We start from the raw sequence: 18,136 nt of genomic DNA, 5'->3' as shown, positions 1-18,136 counted from the left end.
CTCTCTCTCTCTCCTGCTAGCCCAGAGTAATCCTCGCTGCCCTGCTGGGCGGCTAGAGGTGGGAACCAGAGAGGTGAGCCATCTCGGACCTAGCAATATAAATAAGGTAACTGGTCTGTGTGTTTTATTTTGATCTCTTCTAACTAACTTTATGCCTAGAACCTCATTAATGAAACCACTGCGCAGGTCGCGTGGTAGAATTGACGCCCAACGTGGGGCATTCTAGATTAGTTAGATTGAGTGGGAGCGCGCTATAAAGATAAGGAAAAAAATAAAGATAAAGGAAGATAAGGAATAAAAATAAAGATAAAGGAAGAGGTGACAGTTGGGTCACAAAAGTACCTGGAGATATTGAAGGAAAGAGACGTTAAATTACTTAAAATGGGAAATTCTACTTCTACGGATAAGGAAATGTATCTGACTATTTTAGACAGTATAATTAATCAGAAAGGAAAACAGATAAAGAAAACTCAGTTATTACAATTCTTAAAGATTGTAGGTGAATATTGTCCTTGGTTTTGTGACCAAGAGTCTCCAAATTTACTTACTTGGGAGAAATTAGGAAGAAAGTTACAGAGAGTCTGTCTTTCTACTGAAATACCTGGAGTATAGAAAATATACAGAAAACTTGGACAGCCCTAGAATTTTGTCTTTTTGAATATATGGGCCAAAGTTCATGGCCCCCTGAAGACCTTTTAAAAGGCATTCAAAGAGCTGTTAAGTCTATTCAAATGGAAAATCAGCCTGAGGCTAAGTTAATTCCCTTTCCCTTGAGCCGTTTAAAGACAAAGGCACTAAGAGCCAAGACAAAGGTTAAAATTGTGCAGGCTAGCCCGCAGGCAGATTGTACAGTTTGCATCATTAACGTCACTTATTTTTCCAAAGATTGTACGTTCTCATCCAATAGAGGAAGCTTTATCGGTGTTCACGGATGGTTCCAACTCTGGTAAGGCAGGTTTCTTCAGCCGTGTTCACACAGAGGTAATACAAACTTCTTATACTTCTGCCCAAAGGGCAGAGCTTCAAGCTCTGATTTGTGCCTTAGATTATTTTTCAAATGAGCCTATTAATATCTATTCTGACAGCTTATATGCAGTCGGAGTTACCAAAAATATTGAAACCTCAGTTATTGGGTATACTTCATCACAGGAGTTATTTGAATTATTTCATAATTTACAAAAGACAGTGCTAATGCGAAAGTACCCATGTTTCATAGGACATATCCGTGCCCATACTAACCTTCCTGGACCTCTAGTTTCAGGTAATGACAAAATTGATAAATTAGTAGCCTTTTGTCAACAGATGTCTTCATATGACTGTGCCCTAGCTTACCATTCCTTACATCATCAAAATGCTTCTAGCTTACGTAAAAAATTTAACATTACCAGAGAACAAGCTCGTCAGATTGTAAGCCAATGCCCTAAGTGTGTTATTCACACTCCATCTCTGCCATCAGGGGTAAATCCCCGTGGATTAAAACCAAATCAAATATGGCAAATGGATGTAACTCATATTCCTCAATTTGGTAAGCAATGTTATGTGCATGTCATAGTGGACACTTATTCTAGATTTATTTTTGCCACAGCACGTACTAAGGAAAATACTCAACATGTAATTTCTCATTGCTTAGGAGCTTTTTCCGTTTTAGGGTGTCCTATGCAGATTAAAACAGATAATGCTCCAGCTTATGTAAGCTCTTCTTTTCAACAGTTTTGCCGAGAGTTTAAAATTAATCATAAAACAGGAATTCCTTATAACCCCCAAGGTCAAGCCATTGTGGAACGAGCTCATTTATCTATTAAACTTCAATTACAAAAATTAAAAAGGGGGAATAAGATTGTGACTCCCCAAAATAGCCTTAATCATGCCTTATTTGTTTTAAATTTTTTAAACTGTGACACAGAAGGTCACACTGCTGCTGAGAGGCAAATGTCTCCCTCAGTAACAGGCCCCTTAGGCAGAGTTCTGTGGATAGATTTACAGACTGGTCAGTGGAAGGGTCCAGACCCGGTAATAATGTGGGGAAAGGGTCATGCTTGTATCTTTCCAGAAGGCTCTTTCCGTCCTATTTGGGTGCCTGAACGTGCTATCAGACATGAAGGAGATAGAACCCAGATTCAAGCGACTGAGGATCGACCTGGAGGAGCCACTACCCAGAAGGAGGAGATATCGGAAAAAGATGAAGAAAAACCAGATTGAACCAGCCGAAAACCTGATTTCGTGGAAAGATATGAAGAAGCTAACAACCCAGGCTTCCCAAATACTTCGACGCCTAGGAAAGAACAGCACCCCAGTCTTGATGGTAGCGACAGTAATTGCCCTACTGGGCTGTCAGGTAAAAGGGAATCAAGTAGACACTTATTGGACATATTTCCCAGATCCACCCCTGGTACACCCAGCTGTGTGGACTGGAGAATCTATTCCAGTATTTACTAATGACTCATTCATGATGGGAGGATTTACAGATACTCATATTACTCCCAATCATGTGACTAGATTTAATTATTCTGGCTACAGTGCCCAATTACCTTTGTGTTGGTCACATGATAAACATGCTGGCTGTCTAAAAGTATCATTCGAAGAAAAGACAGCGGTTGGTAGACATAGACTGACAAATAATTCTATTTATGGGGACTTAAAACCTAATACTAGATCAGTAATTAAGATGGGACTTTCCCATAACAAGCCAGTCATTTCTGCAAAACCTCCACCGATACCCCACTGTCCAAATAGTTCTACAATTGAAATTGGCACCTTTCCTAAATGGATGGATTGTGTAAATACCTTTCCTGTACAACATAAGGTGTCTAAAGCTAGTGGGTATATTTTAGACTGGTCTCCAAAAATTGATAAGAGACAATTACGAAGAAATTCTGCTATGACACCTGCAGGATTTGTTAGTAATATTTTGACTTATAGTGAAGGAGGTATTCAAAAAGATATTTGGCATTTAATTGCTGCCTCAGAATATTTACATTTTACAGATAAACCTTTACCAAAATTTGTCGGCAAGAACTGTAAAGAGGGATCTTGCTATGGCTTAAGAGCCTGTGTCCAATCTCCTTATGTTTTAATTATTGGAAATGTAAAAGTTAAATGGATAGATGACAGATATATTGTTACTTGTAATAAGTGCAACCTAACTAATTGTATTTCTAGGTATAATAGAGGAAAAGGAGTGCTGATACTTCATCAGCCCTCTTTTGTTTTATTACCTGCTAATATTTCAGAGCCATGGTATGCTGATGCTGGTTTACAAGTCTTGCAGCAAATTCATGCCCAGCTAACAAGACCTAAACGTGCTATTGGAGTCATAATTGTTGGTGTCTTAGCACTGGTCTCTTTTATTGCCTCAACTGTCTCTGCATCTCTGACATTGTCTCAGAATATTCAGCATGCAAAATTTCTTAATAATTTAGCTCAAAATACTTCCAAGGCTCTACGTAATCAAGTAAATATTGATGAAAGGATTGAGACTAAATTAAACGCCTTAGAGGCGACTGTTATAAACATAGGTAATGAACTTTCAGCCTTAAAATTTAAGGAAAGGCTTAAATGCCATGCTAATTATAAGTATGTATGTGTTACAGCTGCCAAGTACAATGCTTCTCTCTGGGATTGGGAGAAGGTTAAAAACCATTTATTAGGTATTTGGCAAAATAGTAATAATAGCTTGGATATTCTGGAACTTCATCACCATATCCAAGACATTCAAAATAATAGAGCTGATTTTTCAGATCCTTCTTCTTTGGCTAACCAAATATTGAAGGAGTTAAATGGATTCAACCCTGGAAATATTCTTAAACACTCGGCTTGGTACATTATTGGATTATTCTCTTTGCTGTTAATTCTCTTTTGTATTGTAACCATAGGATGGCGATTCTTCCAATCAAGAATCCAGGAACTCCAGACAGTGAACCGCTGCCTCATTGTTAAGAAAAGAAAGGGGGAATATGTGGGGAGCCATTCTGACACGTGATTGGGTGACTCCCGTTAAGGGCCTGAGGCGCTTTGGCTCTGTCGAAGCTTTTCCGACCCTTTCCTGATGAGAGAGCCCATCCGTGTGGGGGTGTGCCTGACCACTGACCCCGGGGACCCAATCACTGACCCTGACCTTGGAGTGCAGCCCCCCCTCAACCTTCATTGGATGGAATTCTCCCCTGAATCTCTTGTTCCCCAAATAAAAGGCTACTCCCTGGCGTGTTCGCTCTCTCTCTCTCTCCTGCTAGCCCTGAGTAATCCTCGCTGCCCTGCTGGGCGGCTAGAGGTGGGAACCAGAGAGGTGAGCCGTCTCGGACCTAGCAATATAAATAAGGTAACTGGTCTGTGTGTTTTATTTCGATCTCTTCTAACTAACTTTATGCCTAGAACCTCATTAATGAAACCACTGCGCAGGTCGCGTGGTAGATTTCTGTTTTTCCTACTTTATTATCTCTTTTCCCAACCCACCTAAGACTCTAGTAGTCAGTCAAATCTGGACAACTCTAGGTAGAGAAAAAAATCTCCAGTTAATAGTCTCAATTCTGTATTTACTCTTCCTTTTGACAACTACCTAATAATACCTAAGGTGTTATAAAACAAAACAAAACAAAACATACACACTCAAAAGAGACAAGGAAAAGCATTTTGGCTGTCAATATTCATGTTAGTCCTAAAAGTTTCCCTTTCCCAACCAGTGTGTGCATTATAACTTTTAAGTTTCTGACTATAAATACATAAACATTTACTAAAGCACCCAGAAACCTTATGGTAATCACCATATAATTTCCAAAGTGAATATGTTAGGTGGAGGCAGAGAAGGAAGAAAAATCAAGAAAATATGACAACTTACACAAAAATGTGTCCATGAAATACTTTTAAAAAATGCATAATTAAATTAAATCTTAAATGATATTTTGCTCCATGACCAACATTTCCTCATTGTTTTAGTGTTCATAAAAGGCATAATGTATACCTATAGGAAAGGAAATTATCTTCTTTATGTATAAATTTTTAACAGCACCAGTGTCAGGTTGAAATTTCCAAAAGGATACATAGTTCATGCTTTCAGGAATCAGGGAACTAAGTCTTTTGACTCATTTAATTCCTATCACATCCATTAATTTTAAGATTTTGACCTTGAACCCATGTGCTTTGCTAAAACTGCTTCTTTTTCTTTATGTGGCAGTGAAAAGTAATTAGAGAAACTAAAGCTTTGATACAACTTGGGTGGGTTTAAATGCAAAGATCATGTTGTTAGTCCAAACAACTCTTCCAGGCATTTTAGGTAATCTTAATCTATATTTTAAAATCAACCACTAGATCAGATAATATTTAAAAAAAATTTTCATCCTGCTCTGGTCTGTAAACAAGAACTCATGACTATTAGAAAAACTATTTTTCCCACTTCGAAGTACACAATACTAACATTAATGAAGAACTACCATTGCAAGCTCATATCTTTAAAAAATGGATGCAACAAGCTTCTTGTTTGTTATTCTTTTTTTTCCACATTTTTATTAGTGTCTTTTTTTTTTTTAAAGAGAGCGAGAGGAGAGAGAGAATTTTAATATTTATTTTTCAGTTTTTGGCAGACACAACATCGTTGATTTTGTATGTGGTGCTGAGGATTGAACCCGGGCCGCACGCATGCTAGGCGAGTGTGCTACCGCTTGAGCCACATCCCCAGCCCCAGTTTATTAGTGTCTTATAGTTGTACATAATGATGGAATTTGTTGTTACATGTTACATATTTATACTTCCACACAATATAAGAATATAATGTGGCCAATATCTTCTCTCTTATTCTGTTTTTTTGTTTTTTTTTTTTGTACCTGGGATTGAACTCAAGGGCACTTAAACACTGAGCCACATCCCTAGCCCTTTTTTATATTTTATTTAGAGACAGGGTATCACTGAGTTGCTTAGGGCCTCGCTAAGTTGTTGAGGCTGATTTGAACCCAGGATTCTCCTGCCTCAGTCTCTGGGATTATAGATTGTGCCACTGTGCCCTGCTTCTCTTATTTTTGAAGATGGATTTAAATCTAGAAATTTATTAAGCAGGTTGTAAGCTCATTAGCTATCTAATCCCAGTCTTCTAAATCAGTATACTTATCAAAATGACTTCATTACTGTCCCCTTTATATAATGAATTCCCTGGGTGATGTGCCTGAGCATTTGTATGATAGAAGAAGCTTTCTGGTCAGTCTTCTCTAAAAAGTCTGAGTCATAAGTACATCCTTGTATATGACTTGTTATTTTGGGAGTGTTATAATCTAGACCCCTGAGTCTTTCATAGTTTCCTCAAGTCTTGTGCTGAGACTTCTTTGCTACATAATATTGATTTGTCAAAAGTTTTGGTAGCCTGGGTGATTTCACTGGATCCCCAAATTGTCATAATTTGAGCCAAAGCAGTTAAATCATCACTTACTTTAAAAAATGGATATAAATCTGTATATGGGGTAAAAATGGGAGTTCATAACCCACTTGAATCAAATGTATGAAATATGATATGTCAAGAGCTATGTAATGGGGCTCAGTGGTAGAGCCATCGCCTCGCATTTGTGAGACCCTGGGTTAGATCCTCGGCACCACATAAACATAAATAAGTGAAATAAAGGTATTGTGTCCCTCTACAACTAAAAAAAAAAAAAAAGAAGAAGAAGAGCTGTGTAATGTTTTGAACAACTAATAATAATTTAAAAAATGGGTATCATCCACTAACCAAAGAAAGTAATGTGACATCTATAGACCACAATCAATTACAGTATTCTGGATGCTTTATCGTACCTCTGGTGCTCTGAATCCTGGTATACCTGTCCTAGGCCAACCTGCTGACCCCTTGAAAGGCAAATACTGCAAACTTTATCCATTGGATAGCAATCACAGGTTAGGTTATCTGGGCAAGAACTGGTAGTTTTGTTTATCACACCACTATTCATAACTTTTTTGGGTAGTAATAGCCTTCTTTTTGTTGTTAACTTTCTCAATATTACATTCACAGTCTTTGCTTTATAAATTTTACTGCAGGGCTCTCATGTGAAGTAGAGTTATATATATTGAAATTTCTTTTTCCAAAAACAGAGTTCTGGACAGAAAGACTTTACAGATCCTTCCTTTCCATCCTTTCCTTGTTTAATCTGAATTTGTACATCTGTGGTTTTTTTGACAGATTTTTTTTTTTTTTGCGGGGGGGACTACTGATTCAATTTTCTTAGGTGCTGGGCCATTCTTTGAAATCCTATTTGCTGTGATTACATAAGATCTGTTTTGTGAACCATTCTCCCGCTGAGTTTTAGACTGGACAAATTTGAGAAGCTCTTTTTGTATCATGAATTCTTAGGGCTAAATCAAAGTCTATTAAAGCGTATTATTTCAAGCACTTATTATATAAAAAATTGCTGGACTTAACATCATGGTGAATAATACTAAACTGATGGATATATTTCAAAGCTTTGAACAGATTAAACATATATTCCCATCCTTCTTAAAAGAACGAGATTTCAAAATGTTCAAAAAGAACTCATGCTCCAGATATGGCACAGCAACAACCACATGATCATTTTTTCTAAAGCACTATTTAACTCCCATGAAATTGTCTTCCCCCAGCCACAGTTAGACACTGCAGTTCAGCTTCAATTCTTTTTTTAAATACTAATTTGTTATATATGATAGCAGAATGTATAACAGTTCATATTACACACACAAAGCACAATTTTTCATATTTCTGGTTGTATACAAAGTATGTTCATGCCTTTTGTGTCTTCATATATGTACTTAGGGTAATGATGCCCATCTCTTAGCTTCAAATCTTATAGGATGACTTGTTGGAATTAAGTTTGTTTTAGAGCAATTTTCTCTTCAGATCCTACTTGTAACCGTGCTTTGGCCAAATAAGCAGAGCTGATAGTGTCTTCTCCAATTTTGTTCTTAATTTAAAACACATTTGCAGGCTGTGGTACAGCTTTATACAGCTTCTCAACATCTTTTTGAACAGTTTCAAATGAAACTGTTGGCCAGCTCCCATGCTTTGGGCCTGAGGTGAGGCAGAACATCCTGGTGGAAGTGCATGGCAGGGGTAATCTGCTTAGCTCATGGTAGTTTGAAGAAGAGAGAGCACAGTTGAAGATTTTGTAAACGTCCTAAAGGCAAAAGCCACATCAACTGTAGGGCTCACTTCTCAAGTCCTGGCTGTGTGTGTTTTCTAGTATTCCAAGTTTTTTTCCCCCTTAACTGTAGGGGATACTTGGGGGCTCTCTATCATCATGTATGCTAGAAATTAGCAGGTTTTTTGGATTTTATTTTTTTCCTTGAAGGATCAGGCAAGATCCTTAGCTGAGACTAAAGGACAATTCAGGAGGCAAGAGAGTTGAGGTGACATAAGTAGTGAAATACAGAGGAAGCAAGAGAAGACTTCTGCTTCAGGTTAGCTAGTATCAAACCAACCACCAGTTGAGAACAACTAGCAAAATTGGGTAAGAAAAAAAATAAAATTCCAGATGTTTGAAGTCATTGGAAATGGATCAAAGTAGCCAGAACTTTGTGTGCTGAGACCTGAGAGAAGGGAAATGTCCAGCTCAGCTGCTGGACAGTTTATGTTAACTTTTTCCCCCTGGCTCAGGAAATGTTCTGACTTGAAGCATAGAACAGTAGAGCCTGATCAGTCTTCACTGAGTGCCCACTGTATTCAGGACAGAAACCAGACTCTTTATAGTGGCCTACAAAGCTTGGCATGTAAAGGTTTCTCCTTGCCTGGATTTATAGCACATTTATGCCATCTACCCTCATTTTGTGTGTGTGTGTGGGGGGTACTCAGGATTGAATTCAAGGGATTGAAGTCAGGGACATTTGACCACTGAGCCACATTCCCAGCGCTATTTAGAGACAGGGTCTTGCTGAGTTGCTTAGCACCTTGCCATTGTTGAGGCTGGCTTTGAACTTGTGATCCTCCTGTGTCAACCTCCAGAGCCACAAGGATTACAGGCGTGCACCACCACGCCTTGCACCTTCCCTCATTTTTATAATGCTTCAGTCACAGTGGCCTTCTTTCAACTCCTTCTACTTGAAAAACTCAGGCGTTCTCTATGTTATTCCCTCTGCCTGGGTCGAGTTTCCCACCTTTTCTCTTGTCTTATTTCTATCCATCTTTCAGAGACCACCTTCCCAGAGACTTTCTTGACAATATCTTCATGCCCTAATGCAGCCCTAGTTTTAAAACTGGACACCACCTTCTCCCTAGCAGCTACATACACATGTAGGTCACTCTGCAAATATTTATTGAGTGAATGAAAGAATACTCTCAGTTGGTGTGGCAGACTGGAAAGGACTTTTGGCCAGGTGTGGTAGCACATGCCTGTAATTCCAGCCTCTTTGTAGGCTGAGGCAGGAGGTTTGGGAGTTCAAAGCCAGCCTCAGCAAGTTAGCGAGGCTCAAGCAACTCAGGGAGACCCTGTTTCTAAATAAAATACAAAAAGAGCTGGGGATGTGGCTCAGTGGTTAAGTGCCCCTCAGTTCAATCCTTGATACCAAAAAAAAAAAAAAAAAAAAAAAACAGAACAACAACAACAAAAACAGCCAAACAAACAAAAAACTTAGAATTTTATCACAAAAAAGAAAGAAAGAAAGAAATCAGGTTCTAGATAAGGTTCTGTGCCTGGGTGTCCAAGATCTTGGACAATCCTTCAAATGTCCTCAGACTATTTCTTTGTGTCTAAAATAGAGATAGTACCTACTGTACAGTCTACAGTGTTTCTGTAAAAATCAAATGGTAGATGGTCTATTATAAGTGTCTTAACAATTATAAAATGCTTCTACAAGCCTAAGTTTGTGCACTATTCACTGACTGAAAAGGAAATTGTGTATAATCCAACAGCAAAATATGTTTTTAAATGCTGCATTATCAACACTGTGCTACATTCATCTTAATTACCAATGTTTTTTTTTTTTTTCCAGAAAAGTAAGGGAAAGGTAAGTAATTCTATATGACATCTTTCCATATTGCAAAAACTATTGTTCTGGTCAGGTCTTTAAGCCACAGCAGAAAAAAAAAAACTGACTAAAACAGTAGATAAGTGTACTTGGAGCATAATGCCTAGCATATGATCAGAGTTCAAATACCACTTACTGAATGAATTTCCCTAAGTTTGCTTTTCCTATAACATCCATATCTAATAGTCAGTCATGGTCAAAATTCTCTCATGTTTAAGTCTTCTATTGAGTAAGGAGCCCTCACAGCAATTAAACTTGGGGTTGGCGTGCATGAAGGTATTTTGAAGATGTGGCACTGAAATGAGAGACAATTTAGGAGGCACTAACATTCCTGAAAGAATTAACTATTCACACGACCTGCTTTGCCTTGGATAGTTGGTAGGTGGCAGCAACAGACCAGAAATTATGGTTCGTTTAAATCATCAGAGCACTGGAATTATTTCATTAATTTTTAACAAAATAAAACAGCATAACTGCAAGTAGATAATAAAAATAAATAAGCAAGATATAACTAATGTGCAGAATATAGATTACTTAAGCTTTTGTCTTATAGACTTTCAACAACAACTTATTTTTCAAAAGCTCCAGGCTAAATTTCATTACCATTTTTAGTATTTCTCCTGTTTATAAGTATTGAAAATTTTAATGCTCCTTTATTGACAGGGGGTGTGTGTGGGTGGCATATTTGAACTTTTGTTCTGCCTTATTTTGATCTACTCCAATTGTGAACATTTTGCCCCTATGCATTGCATTGGTCAAGGTTTAGTTATTGTATATTCATTTAGATAGTTTAAACGGAAAGGGATTTAACATTGGATATAAATGGCTTATGGAATTGTTGGCAGGACTAAGGAGAGAGATTCTGAGATCATTTACTCTCAACCTTAGCTTCATATCACAAGAATCTGGGCTGCTTTTTTTTGGGGGGGGAGGGTCCCGGGGTTTAAACTCAGGGGCACTCGACCACTGAGCCACATCCCCAGCCCTATTTTGTATTTTATTTAGAGACAAGGTCTCTCTAAGTTGCTTTGCACCTTGCTATTGCTGAGGCTGACTTTGAACTAGCAATCCTCCTGTCTCAGCTTCCTGAGTCGCTGGGATTACAGGTGTGCACCACCATACCTGGCTGGGCTGCTTTTTAAGACACCAATTCTAGAGTCCAGTGAAGGCATACTGAATCAAAACCTTTGGACACATGTATGAATATTATTGATAAGCTCCCCTCATGATTAGAATGTGCAGCCAGGGCTGAGAACCCTTTGAGCCTGAGGTTTCAGGATTGACTCTCAATGTAAATTGGGCCATCAAGGAAGATTCTGATATCTCTGTAATCAGAAAACATGTGCTTGATTTGGAAGCTGCTGCACCAGCTGCTGCTGCATTCAAAACTGCCTTGTGGCTGAGGATGTAGTTTAGTGGTAGAGTTCTTGCTTAGCATGTGCAAGGCCTAGAGTTTGATCCCAAGCAAAACACACACACACACACACACACACACACACACACACACACACTCACACACACACACAGAGAGAGAGAGAGAGAGAGAGAGAGAGAGAGAGAGAGAGAGAGAATAAATAAATAATAAAAGACTGCATTCCCTGAAATCATTGAAAACTGCAACCTTCTGGAAACTGTCATATCCAGAAAGTTGCCACTCCATAACTTGCTACTTGCTGTAATATCAGCTAGTAAAATAGAAGTCCTGCATCATGCCTCTTGGTGCTCTGGAAGCCACAGAAAAACTAGATTCTTCCACTACTACACTTATCAGAACCACCATGCCCTCCCTCACTCATGCCCTCCCTCAACATCTATCATGTTAATTTTGCTGGTGGAAACTATCACGTGGGATCTTAATTGTAAGAATAGAGGTTGTAGCTTTAAACTTTTCAGCCCTAGGGAAATGAATGGCAAACTAGAAAGAGATTGGAATGGATGCGTGCACCAATCCACTGCTATACCGAGGACTTCAAGAAGTAGGTGAGTTATCCTAGAAGATTTTTTCTTCTCTTTTCACATTTTTTTTTAAAAAATTGGTGCACTATAGTTGTACATAATGATGGGATTTTGTTACATATTTATATATGCCATAACATAATCATATAATTTGGCCATTATCACTCCCAATACTTCTTCACTCCTCCCACCCCCTGGCCCTTTTCTCTAATAATCTTCCTTTGATTTTCATGAGATCCTTGTCCCCTGACCTTTCTTTTCCTTTTTCCTCTTTAGCTTCCACATGGATAAAACATTCAACCCTTGGCCTTCTGAATTTGGCTTATTTCATTTAACATAATGGTCTCAAGTTCCAACCATTTCCTGAAAATGACACAATTTCATTTTTCTTTATGGCTGAATAAAATTCCATTGTGTATGTATACATTTCCTTTATCCTTCATCTGTTGATGGACACCTAGGCTGGTTCCTTAGTTTGGCTATTGTGAATTGCACTGCTATTAGCATGAATATACATGTATCACTATAGTATGATAACTTTAATTCTTTAGGATAAATACCAATGAGTGGTATAGATGGATCATATGGTGTTTTCATGCCTACTCTTTTGAGGAACCTACACTCTGATTTCCATAATAGTTGTGTGATTATGATCCCAACAGTGTAAAAAGCATTTATTATTTTTTGTATTCTTGACTGCTATTCTGACTGGTATAAGATGAAATCTCACTGTAGTTTTGATTTCCATTTCCTTAATTGCTAATGGTTTTGAATATTTTACCATATATTTGTTGGCCATTTGTATTTCTTCTTTTGAGAAGTGTCTGCTTAATTCATTTGCCCGTTTACTAATTGGGTTATTTGAGTTTTGGTGTAAAGTTTTTTGAGTTCTTTATATATTCTGAATATTAATCCTCTGTCAGATGAGTAGCTAGAAAAGATTTTCTCCCATTCTGTGGGTTCTCTTTTCACATTCTTAATTGTTTCCTTTGCTGTGCAAACACTTTTTTAAATTTGATGTCATCCTATTTATTAACTCTTAGACATTATTTCCTAAGCTTTAGGGGTCCTACTGAGAAAGTTGTTGCATGTGCCTATATGTTACGAGTATTGGCCCTATGTTTTCTTCTAGGAGCTGCATAGTTTCTGGTCTAATTCCTAGATCTTTGATCCAATTTGAGTTGATGTTATGCAAGGGTAAGGGAAAAAGGTCTAGTTTCATTCTTCTATATATGCATAATCAGTTTTTCCAGTACCATTTGTTAAAGGGGCTGTCTTTTCTCCTGTGTATGTTTTTGGCACCTTTGTCAAGGATCAGATGACTGTAAATGAGTGGGTTTGTCTCTGTTTATTCAAATCTGTACCATTGGTCTATGTCTGTTTTTATGCCAGTACCATGTAGTTTTTGTTATGATGGCCTTGTAGTAATTTTTTTTTCTCTGCAGTAATTTGAAGTCATGTATTATGATGCCTTCAACATTGTTCTTTTGGCTTAGGATATTGCTTTGGCTATTCTGGGTCTCTATTCTTCCAAATGAATTTTAGGATTTTTGTTTTTTTTCTAGTTATGTGAAGAATGTCATTGGTATTTTGATGGAGATTACATTTGAATCTGTATATTGCTTTTGGTAGTATGGCCACTTTAACAATATTAGTTCTGCCTATCCATGAACATGGGAGGTCTTCTTTAATGTTCTATAGTTTTCACTAGATTGGAGGACCCTCAATGTTACATTAGCCCAGACCTGAAGGTAAAGCTGATTTACATCTTGTAGGGAGTGTGTGTGTGTGTTTAATGTGAGAAAGTATGTCCTTCTCCAGACAAAAGCTCCTTTCATAGGAACAGCAAATCTGAGACTGGCTGAAGTCCATGAATGGGGGTTATTAGAAAAAGAAGTGTTACCTACTTGTTTGAGTTGTCATTTAAAGGTGTGGCCCTTCCCTGTCTTTGTGCTATAGCTCAGAGTCTGGCTTTCCTGTTTGTTGCTACCTTGATATGTCCAAGCATTGTTATCTGTAGTTAGTCTTAACTTTACCCTTCCCATAATACCTACAGATGCATATTTCATGTTTTCTAAACCACCCAGTGCTAATCATAATCATATTTTCCACAGTTTCCTCACTTCCAGATATGTGCTTAAGTGTTTTATATTATTTCTTCTTCTGGAAATGTTTCTGTAACACATTCTCTTCATTAATGGAAATATTAGCAAATTTGATTATCTGCTTGTGTTTCTTTGTCAGTTAAGATTTGCTTTTCTGCTTTGAAAGTCAACTATTTGATCTGTCCTTGCCTGAGCATGACTTAGCAGTTGATTAAAAATTTAAATTATGTGTCCATAATTCTGAAACAGTGATTCTGATAATGAATTACAGTGAGAAATTATTTTGAAATGCTAATATAAAAATAAATAACTGGATATTAAAAAGTACTTTTTAAAAGCAAACTTTTAATTTTAGAAATTTTAGATTTATAAAATTGTGAAGATAGCACAGAGCTTCCATGTACCCCTCAGTCTTCCCAACTATTCACATATTATTATAATAAATGGTACATTTGTGCCACTATTACTAATACATAGTACATTTTTCACTATTAATGAACCAATATTGATATCTTTTAAAACTAATTAATTTTATTAGTGCATGGTAAGTATAGTGGGATTCATTATATTGGATATGCAATATATGCTATATTTGGATATGCACAAAACTTGATGTCTAATTATTAACTAAAGTCCATACTTTATGTTCAGATTTCCTCAGTTTTTACCTTAAGTTCTTTTTCTATTCCCAAACATCATTTTCCTAGGCACCTTTTAGACGTTTCTCAGGATTTGTTTTGATGACTTTTACAGTTTTGAGGATTACCAGTCAGGTCTATTTTGTAGAATGAAAATGAATTTTTTTATAATTTTAAAATTTATTTTCAAATTTTACAAAAATTTCAAATATATGCAAAATTACAGAATACTAAAATGAACCTATATACATGACCCAGCCTCAATAATCACCAATTTGCTAAGTTTATTCTAATAAATTATCCTAATTCCTATTCTTGAGAATTTAAAAGCAAGTCCCAAATATTATATCATAGCACCTTCATGTATTTCAGTACACCTTTAAGAGACAAGGGCTTAAAAAATATGCACACAATGCCATTGTCACATGTAAAAAGTTAATGAGGATTCTATTAATATTTAATAGCATGGGTTTTAAAAAAAGTCCTTTTCTGTTAATATACTCAGATCAGGATCCAAACAAGGTTTATTTATTAAAGTCTGTTGATTTGAATAGGGGCTTTTTGTCTCACTTTTAGCCTAGAACAGACACTGAAAAAATGCCCTGTGTTATGCAAAAGGGGCATTTCAATGGGTTTTAATCTCTTAGACTAACACTCATCTTAGGTTGTAGAGGATTGCTTTGGGAAAAGTCACTGATAAGCTGTGGCATTTTCCTTTTACAGTTAAAGAGAAGTAGGGTATTTTCTTTTCACCCCCAGCTCAGTGAGAAGGGACTTTAAGTGAACCTCTGAGAGCTTGGCATTTATTCCTTGGAGCTAGAAGGGACTGGTAGTTGAGCCTTACCTAAGTAAAGTCAAGAAGAAAGGCTGGCACCTACCAAGCAGAGCAAAGAGAGGCAGTGGAATTCAGAGCACTCTATGACTTCTATTAATGGTACAGCAGAGATAGGAGTTCCAGCAATTAGATGTGTTTGGAGGGAGAGATCTGTTCTTATGGTCAGTTTAAAGTGGATCCCGCCCAGATGGCCTTCTTGTTGGGGGTTAGTCTCAGCAGAAAGAATCTGGAGGTGTCATTTAATACAAAGCTGGGATGGAACAAGTACAGAGTAAAGGGATTCTCTATCAAGGGAACAGCAACCAGGAATTTCTAGTGGGGTAAAGACATACTTTCCTTCAAAAAAGGATTCTGCAAAAGAATTAATCAACCTTCAATATTTGCCAATCCCAGAGAGCCCATATGATATACCCATTTCTTCTAATTCTCAGCTACCTAGGGGAAAACTGAGGCAAGGGAAGGATCAACCATGCCTTCTCCCTCACTTAGCCTAAGCAGTACTGGGCTGGGAGAGGGAAGAAGCTTTAATATTTCATGTCCTCTTGAGTTGTAAAAATTAAAGTGGATTGTGATAAAGAAAAATTGGTCCAAACTTGAGATACTTGGGAAGGAAACATGCCTTCCTGATAAAATGATTAAGCAATTTTCTGATAAATTGTAATAAGATGTAAGCTATTTCTGAGAAATAGCTACTAAGTCAGCTAAACACATTAAGAGTTTGGTGGCTAATGATTTTGAATCCAGTTTAGTAATAATTATTTAACCACATCTTTAGCTTATGAAGTATTCCTTCTATAAGGGAATCATTGAATTAGCTTATTTAGGTCTTTTCCCTTGTGGAAGTTAACAATTTGTATCCTTTTGAGAACTGCTCTTTCCACATGATCACAAAAATATATCAGGAATAGAAATGTTGATGGATGAAGTAATTTTGGTTGTCTTTGAAATCAATTATATCCCAATTTCAACTTTCTGAGAAATCACTGCAGGAATCACTCTCAACTGACCCTTTGTGGTGATAAATTAGAAATTTACAGGTTGCACCTCCTCAATTTAAATGTCACTTGGACCCAGAGACTGTTGCCTGTCCTTCCTTACTTCACAGGTTCTAGTGCCTTGTCATTTTTTCTATCTACATTGTATAGGTAGGATTTTCCTTTTATATGCATTCCTTAAATATTATCCTACAACATAAACAATTTGTCTTAAAATGTTCAAGGAAGAGACTTACATGATGTAAGGGTTTAATTTTGACCAATAGTAATAACAGAGCCGAGTTATTCCAAAATTGTTGCTATAGATAACTAGGATGAAATTTGGTAAGAACTTGCAGAGGTAACTGAGCAGGAGAGAGAAAGATCTGGGAATAGCAGGAGTATTCCATATAAAGTGGATCCAAGAGCAAAGGCTTTTTAAAATAAATCTCTCTTTTTGGATTGTAGAATAATTCAGTGTTTTGACTATGTTATATATAATCTAATATATATATTTGACAATGTTATATATATTATATATAATATATATTTGACAATGTTATATATAATCTAATCATGTATTATATCTGAAGAGCCTGTGTATATATGCATAGAAAACCAACTAAGTGAGGGTTCCTGTACTTGGGAACTTGTGCTTGCTCTTGCGGATATATCACTTTCTGGTTAAAGCTTATGGTGGTGACTGTGGCCTCTGGGCTAGGATGAATGGTGCTCCTGGTGAAAGCAGGGGAGCTGAGACTGAGACATGGCCAGTACAGTGGTAGCAGTTGGACTGACCATTGCTGCTGCAGGATTTGCAGAGTGTTATTTTACAAGCCATGAAACATATGGAGCCTCAAGTAAAATACAAATTACAGAGTCTACCAAAATCTGCCGTTAGTGGTAGCTATTATGGAGGGGGGTTTGAAATCAAAATGACAAAACAGGAAGCAACATTAATACTGTTTAAGCCATATAGTCAATAAAGGAAAATAAGAGATGCTTGACAAATTATGTTTTTAAATTGCCCAAAGGAGGATCTCCTTCTATAGTAGCCCAAAACAGTGAAGCTAAAGATTACTAGAAAGAAAGTCAAGCCAAAAAAAATGAAGTAAATGTATGATGAATTTTAAGCTCATATTAAAATTACCAGACCTTTTTTTTTTTTTTTTTATAAAATGCCTCTGAGCTCAAAAAAAAAAAAAAAAAAAAAAAAGGCAGAGCCTGGGGATGTAGCTTAGTGATTGAGACTTTGTCTATTGTTCATTCCCAGCACCATACAAATAAATAAATAAATGGCAAATAATCATACATGGTGTTGACAGTAGTATATCTAAATTGGTACAGCCCTTTGAAAAGTGATTTGGCAATACATGTCAAGAACAATACATGCCTATATTCTGATATATTTTAAGTTAAAAGTATTTTAACTTCTAATATTAAAATATGGGAAGGAAGCTGTTGAGGACCATAGCCGAATCGGGATGGCGTATGGCATTTTGCCAAAAGGAGTGGTTAAGAGATGATGCCATCGAGCCATTAAGATGATGATAATTAAGTTATAATTGCTGTGACTGGATGATGCTGGATTGAAACAGGTTGTATATTGAGTTGTATATGGACCCTGCAATAGGGTGGCTCCGGGAATAGGGCCGCTCCTGC

General features: G+C 37.0%; 1 long non-coding RNA gene and 1 pseudogene across 3 annotated transcripts in view; both read right to left on the bottom strand.

Moving 5' to 3' along the window:
- LOC308633005 overlaps positions 1-18,136 on the bottom strand; it is a 31,025-nt gene that overhangs the window by 10,375 nt on the left and 2,514 nt on the right. The window lies entirely within an intron of this gene.
- On the bottom strand, positions 6,760-11,138 carry LOC308632415 (cell division cycle 7-related protein kinase-like; annotated as a pseudogene). Its single transcript has 2 exons — positions 11,089-11,138; positions 6,760-7,619 (listed from the first exon to the last, which is right to left on the bottom strand). The product of its transcript is annotated as a cell division cycle 7-related protein kinase-like (transcript).

Source organism: Spermophilus citellus (assembly GCF_964194105.1).
Source record: "Spermophilus citellus genome assembly, chromosome: 13".
Taxonomy (NCBI): Eukaryota; Metazoa; Chordata; class Mammalia; order Rodentia; family Sciuridae; genus Spermophilus; species Spermophilus citellus.
This window is presented reverse-complemented; position numbering and strand designations above follow the sequence as displayed.